Raw genomic sequence first — 7,880 nt, 5'->3', positions numbered from 1 at the left:
TGGGGGAAAGGGAGAGAGGCAAACCATGAGAGACTCTTGAATGCTGACAAAAACTGAGGACTGATGGATGTGGGGGGAGGGGGGGATGGGCATGGAGGAGGACACTTGTGGGGATGAGCACTGAGTGTTATGTGGAAACTAATTTGACAATAAACTATTTGTAAAAAAAAAATTATAAACATTGAATATTAAACATTGCATTTAAAAAAAATACCTATAAGTGCTTTATTTAAGGGTCATTTTCATATCAGGGGAGAGAAATTCTGCATCTTATGTTAATACTCTATACTAACTCTTTAACAAATGTAAAAGTTGTTACAGAACCTTAACAGAAACATTAAATATGTGAAAAACACTGTGCCTGGTTCTACATAGGAATAAAGGAGTGAGCATAAGATCTATTGTGGTATATAAGATAAAATATGGTTAACTATAATGTGTGTAGGCATTGAAGCATACAGAGAGAGAGAGAACAGTAATTGGAAATCAAAAGAAATGTTCCTGGAGGCACTTGGGTGAATCAATTGGTTAAGCATTGGATTTAGGCTCAGGTCCATCTCTGGATCCATGAGTTTGAGCCCCATGTCAGGATCTCTCTCTCGCCCTCACCTTCTCCCTCCCTCCCTTCCTCCTTCCCCCACCTCCGTCTTAAAAATAAATGAACATTAAAAATTAAAAAAAAAAACTAAGAAATATTACTCTTACTCTGTGAAAGAAAATAGAAGTATTTGAGATGGTTTTTAACATGTGGATAAAATTTAGTCTATATAGACATAGTAGAGGGAAGAGATGAAACATAACCCAAACAGGGAGATAAGAGGTATCTGAAATTGAATATCAAACAAACCTCAGCATTCATGAAATGATCAAGTCAAATTCATCCACTTGATAGAAAGTAGAAAATTTCACAATGTGCATTACTTTTCTCTTAAAGAAATGAATTTGAATCCTGTCCACCATGAGAATGGATGAGTATAATGTCCAAGTGCTTAGCTAGTGAATGAGCTTAGACCACCTAGCAGAAAATGGTAGGACTCAGAAATGCTTGGTTTCACTTGTACAGTCTTTGTCAAAGTATTACATGTTTCTGATTTTAGTAAATTAGATTTTTTTTCTCAGAAAAAAATTAGGTTTCTGTCATTTGCTGTGCAGGAGAGGAAGAAGAGCTAGAACAAAGAAGAAGGAGGGAAGAAAAAGCAGCAGAAGTAGTTCTGACAGTGCACTAGCTGGTAGTCATTCCACAAGGCATCTGTTAGAGCTTAATGCAACTGCTGCTCTCAGGCAAGGAGGGTGCTTTCCAATTAGACTCTACCCTGCCATCCTACTCATAGTCTATCATTCTCATCAGCCTGAGACTTCTAGGCAGTTGAGTTTTATCTTCTTAAAAACAAGCCACTCTCTCCATGTTTCTTTCAACTTAATTGTTTTATATCTTATTTATATTAGGATTACAAAACAGANTCTAGGCATTTGAGTTTTCTCTTCCTAAAAACAAGCCACTCTCTCCATGTTTCTTTCAACTTAATTGTTTTATATCTTATTTATATTAGGATTACAAAACAGAAAACAAATACCTTATTTAAACCTAGAACAGAACAAGAAAGAAAGATAATTCTCAAAACCCCAAGTGAAAATTAAAGTATAAGGATTTATTTGGTTATGGCCAAAAATATCTGTTTTTATATAGTTGAATGGAATTTTGAACTCCACATTGGCTCAGATCTACAATTTGAAGGAGCCACCATATGTTTTGTACAGAAATAAGAACTGTTATTTGAGATACTGTTTCAGTGAGTGGCTCTGGACAAGTTATTATATCTCTCCATATCTATATATTTATATAAAATATATATTATATATATTTACATATATGAATAATAGTATTATCCTATTATAACACTTTCGGGCACATCTCTTATAGATCAACTTTGGTACATTTGGCTCTCTGCATTATGCATGCAAGAGATTAGTACCTGCATTTAGTAAGTTTCAAATATAATATTCCTTGAATCAGCAAATAAGTTTTGCTTCTTATTTTATTTGTGCTTTGCCACTTTTTAAAATTCATGCATCTATTAATTCATCCACACATTTTTACAGATATGAACTAAATACCTATATTCTTCAGGCATTGGGCTAGGCAGTAGTAAAGTATTATCCCTAATCTTAAGAAACTCTGACTTTAGTGTAGAAAGTAGAGTTGCAAAAATATAAATAAAATAGAAATATGGTATTATTATATAAGAGTAAGAATGTGACATTACTATGAATTTATGAAAATCCAGAGGAGATTCAGCTTGAAGAAAGAGTGTGAATTTTGTGATTGGAATAGGAAGGAGTCCTCTAGAGATAGTGAACAGTGAGGAAAGGCATGGCAATTTGAACACACAGGCAGTTAGCAGTGATTGAATGTGGAAGAGCACGTCTAGGAGGGCAGGGAGAGACTCATCATGGACCTTCTAGCGAGCTACCTGGCAGAATTAAAAATTTATTCTACAGATGATGAGAAGCCATGGAGGAGAGTCTTAGAAGAAACATGGTCAGATTTGCCTTTAACTAATGTTTTATGATTTTAAAAGTGGGATAAAGCCAAGGAACTCATATTCTTATTAAGAAATTTATCAAAAAGTGTAAAATTCTTTTAAGAAAAAATAATTAGTTTATAATGCTTCAAAGCACTTACAGAGATATGTGGAATCAAGGTCATATTGTTTTATTTTTATAAGGAAGATGGATTTTAAAAAGTTATTAAAATATTTGTCAGTTGAAGATTTGGTATCCACTAGAAAAAAATAATACAGTCTAAAGAAATGTAGTGTGTGTATGTGCATGCACATATTGTACATAGATTTAGCTAAAATATAATCCAAATTTTATGATATCCTAGTAAGACCCAAAAGTGGAATTAACACATATGGAGAGAAGGAGGAATATATTTATTGGGCTCTTGGGGACAAAATGATGCCTTAGAGCTTCAGTGAATGACAAATTATGCAGTAGATTCAGCTCACTAATAGCTACTGGCATACCTTTGCCAGAATTAGTTCTTAGGCTCATTCTTAGGTTCAGCTGTGATAGTGCATCTAGAGACTTATTAAAATATACTGTTGGAATGAACGCTACAGACTGTGCTTGTAACTCAGAAAGCTTCTGAGTGACTTAGAAATAAATACATGCAAAATATTTCATGGCTTGGTCCATAAATATTCTTGTGAGCTGCCTCATGATCATAAGCAAGGACATTCAGGAGACAATTTCTTTACAAATTTTCTTTGAATTTTATTTTTATATTCAAGCACATCTTAACCCCGGCACCAGAGGGTAGGCATTTTATGCATGGCTCTCAATTCAAAGTCCACTTAATTTTGCTTTGCATTTGGGGAAAAAATAACATTTTTAAAAGTTTTCCTTCCTCCCTCCCTCCCTTCCTCTCTCTCTATCTCTGTCTCTTTCAGAAAGACAGAGAGTGCAAGAAGGGGAGGGGCATTGAGAGAGAGAAAGAGAGAGAGAGGGAGAGGATCTCAAACAGGCTCCACACTGCCAGTGCAGAGCCCAACGCAGGGTTTGAACTTACAAAACTGTGAGATCATGACCCGAGCCAAAATCCAGTAGATGTCCAACCAACTGAGCCACCTAGGTGCCCGAAAAAAATAAGGTATTTATCCATGTGGAAATAAGGTAATATAATTTGACTTGATAAAATAATCAATTGTTTTAATGTGTTCAGTAATCTTTGGCATCTAGCACATTAAAAACAACCACAACAACAGCAAGAAATGAATCTGTGCATTGAAATTCCGGCCTTCCATCTAAAATATTTGTCCGGATTTTAAAAGTAGAGTGTTTTAATAAAAATAACTTGTTTCACATTGTTATGTGAAACACTCAGTCACACACTTGCACATGCATATTTTTAGTTTGGGGAGTTCAGTAAACAGTGTTCTATGCAAGATGCTTTTAAGTATCTCTTAACTGTAATAATACAGAAAGTGGGTATGATCTTGATGAGCTGCAAAATTATTTGTCAGCCCTAAGACCTGGATAAAAGGATTTATCCAGTGATACCTCAGTACCTGGCACACTGGAGTTCCTCAAAAACTATTTATTGAAGAAAATGACTAATAATGAAATTACGATAATTAGATGGAATGTAAGATTTGTGGCAATTAGGGGCGCCTGGGTGGCTTAGTCGGTTAAGCGTCCGACTTTCGCTTAGGTCATGATCTCGCGGTTCGTGGGTTCGAGCCCCGCGTCGGGCTCTGTGCTGACTGCCAGCTCAGAGCCTGGAGCCTGTTTCAGTCTGTGACTCCCTCTCTCTCTGACCCTTCCCTGCTCACGCTGTCTCTCTCTCTCTCCTAGAAATAAATAAAACATTAAAAAAAAAAAAGATTTGTGGCAATTAAGGAGATCTTTTGCTGAAGTAATTAATGCCTATCAGAACCACTGATTCATAGTTTTTTCTTTTCAAATTGTATTATGGCTCAACTAAAAGATTAAAGGACTAACAATTTTGAGGATAAAGTCTTTTAAATGATCATACAAAAATTTAGTAACAAATTTCTCATAATAACCTAGATAATAAAGAAAACAGAGTGGAAATGCAACTTTTTTTAACGTTTATTTATTTTTGAGAGACAGAGTGAGTTTGCCTGAGCGGGGAAGGGCAGAGAGAGAGGGAGACACAGAATCGGAAGCAGGCTCCAGACTCTGAGCTGTCAGCACAGAGCCCTATGTGGGGCTCGAACTCATGGACCGTGAGATCATGACCTGAGTCAAATTTGACTCGTAACCGACTGAGCCACCAAGGTGCCCCGAAATGCATCTTTTTATATCACAGCCTACTTATGAAATTTGCAATGTTTAATTGTTTTGTTCTTTTTTTCTAAGACAAATCTTTATCTGAATTTTATCTCTATCTACACTTATATATATGCTTCAAGTAGTATCAATATTGACATTAATTCTTTAGAATTATATAAATCATTATAGCAGTGTTCTTTGGAAATGCTTTAGAGTAGCCAATTAAAATTTTATTTTAGAATATATTTTTATCTATTTTTGAAGCAAGCATACAAAATACCACCATATTCAAATGTGTCAGACACGAATGGATCAAGAAGATGTGGTTTATCTACACAATGGAATACTACATGGCGATGAGAAAGAATGAACTCTGGCCATTTGTAGCAACGTGGAACTTGAGGGTGTTATGCTGAGCGAAATAAGTCAGACAGAGAAAGACAGATACCATATGTTTTCACGTATAGGTGGATCAGGAGAAACTTAATGGAGGACCATGGGGGACGAGAAGAGGAAAAATAGTTGAGAGGGAGGGAGGCAAACCATGAGAGGCTCTTGAATACTGAGAACAAACTGAGGTCTGATGGGTGTGTGGAAGAGGGGCAGGGGGGTAATGGGCATGGAGGAGGGCGCTTAATGGGGATGAGCCCTGGGTGTTATATAGAATCCAACTTGACAATAAACTATGAAGCAAAAAAAAAAACAAAAAAACAAACAAAAACAAAAAACAAAAACAAAAAACAAAAACTAAAAGAAAAAAAAAACAAAAACAAATGTGTCAGTATTTTAGAAAGACCTTAGAATTTTTTTCAACTCTCAAGATATATTTTATGCTCTTTTAAAGTGTAATTAATGGGGAAATTGAAAGATAAGTACAAATATTTTTAATCACTGGAGCCTAAACATACCCCTACATAGAGTATTAATTAAGGCTGTTACTGCAGCACCCATTCGCAACCCTCACATGTCATGCCAAATTTTGAGCAAGGAGCTTGCCCTCTTCAGAGTGTAATAATCAGTTTTGGAGTGAAAATGTATATGTGATATGATTATATCATACTTACTGATTTCTATATTAGGTATAAATTTTGGTTATTCTTTTTTTAACTTTAATACTCATCCATAAAAGAATGAAATCTTGTCATTCATAACAACTTGGATGGAGTGCTCAAACACATATGGTCTCACTCATGTGTGAAATTAAGGAATAAATGATTAAAGGAAAAAGAGAGAGAGAGAAGGAGAGAGAGAGAGAGACAGACAGACCGAGAGAGAGAGAGAGAGAGAGACAGATAGACCAAGAAGCAGACACTTAACTGCAGAGAATAAACTGGTGGTTACCACAGGGGAAGTGAGAAGGGGGATGGGTGAAACGGGTTAAGGAGATTAAGATTACACTTACTATGTTGGACACTGAGTAATGTATAGAATTGGTTTTTATTATTTTTTAAAATGTTTTTATTTGTTTCTGAGAGAAAGAGAGAGACAGCGTGAGCAGGGGAGGGTCAGTGAGAGAGGGAGATGCAGAATCTGAAGCAGGCTCCAGGATTTGAGCTAGCTATAAGCACACAGCCAGACGCGGGGCTCGAACCCACGAAATATGAGATCATGACCTGAGCTGAAGTCGAATGCTCAACTGACTTAGCCACCCAGGCACCCCTAGAATTGTTGAATCACAATATTGTATACTTAAGCTGATAAAACACTGTATGTTAACAATACTGGAATAAAATTAAAAAAAAAAACACCTTAATACAAATAGGCCTAATAAAGCTATGCTGTCTTTGATTTCTAAAAAAAAGAAAATTATGATAAGCTACATAAGCCATAGCATGTCCATTTTTAAAATCACAGTTTCCCACTACTGTTCATTTAAGGCTTTGAATAAGTTTGATTTCAGTTACAAGGCAAGTTATTTTACCAAGTTAACTAAAATTAGTAAAAGCATACTAAAATTACCAAAAGTTTTTTTCCCATTCAAAATTCTAGGCAATAAAAATTTTCTTAATATAATGTAATCAAAATAATAGAATTGGTTTTGAAATTGAAGCTTATATATGTTTGCAAATGCCATCTTTCATTCCTCAGTTTATTAAAAAGTACTAGTACTATCATGTTGTTTTGTACATGTTTTTATAAATATTAACTTGTAGAATAAACTCAGGCCACTTTTATATTACAATATTATGTTTCTATACCAAGTTTCAGTGAAAACCATTTGTCCCAAGAAAAGTTGAAAACTTTTGGCATGACATGAATAAAAAAAAGTTTCCATGCCACATAAAACTCTTTAAAATATGTGTGATTGCATACTATTCCATTGTAGACAATAGATACTATGTATATAACCATTTTAATATTGTTACATATTTAGTTTGCCTTCTGATTTAGTATGTGAATGTTTTGGTCAAACATATACTTACATTTAAATTTCATAAAGCATTTCATTGAACTGTTTTCCAGAGAGATTTGCCAGTTTCATGAGAACTTCTAATGCATACACACCTGTGACATGTGAAGCCTTGTGCCCAACATTCCCTCCACCATTATTTGAATGATTGCTACTCTGAAAAGATTGCATATAAGTTTCCATTTGCTTTTCTTTGATTATTAGTGAAGTTAACTTTCTCTAGTTCTATTAGTCACTTCCGTTTCCTCCTGTGTGAATTGCTTATTCTTATTCTTTTCCAGTATATAAAAATCCCTTCATATTTTACACATATCTGCGTAGGGACATCTTTGTGTTGGGCGGTCTTTTAGTTATCTGGGGATACAATGATGAATGAGACATGCATTATCCCTACTTACCTTCACAGTGGCTCATTTGTCATTTTGCAGACATTTTTACCAAGTTTATGTGAGTTTAGTTTTACTTTCAATGTATTTTAAAATATAACAGTTCTTGATTTCAAATATTTGGTATTTCTACTTTTTATAATACTTAAAAGTACTTTCTTATCGCAAAATGAGGTAAGTTAATTTCATTCTGTTTTTTTTAAAAGCTTTCAATGTTTATATGTAACTTTTTAAACAATTTACTTGACTATATTTGGCAAATGAAGAATATATATATATGTATA

The sequence above is a fragment of the Crocuta crocuta genome, unplaced genomic scaffold, assembly GCF_008692635.1.
Source record: "Crocuta crocuta isolate KB4526 unplaced genomic scaffold, BGI_CrCroc_1.0 scaffold561, whole genome shotgun sequence".
Lineage (NCBI taxonomy): Eukaryota > Metazoa > Chordata > Mammalia > Carnivora > Hyaenidae > Crocuta > Crocuta crocuta.
Note: the sequence above shows the minus strand (reverse complement) of the source record.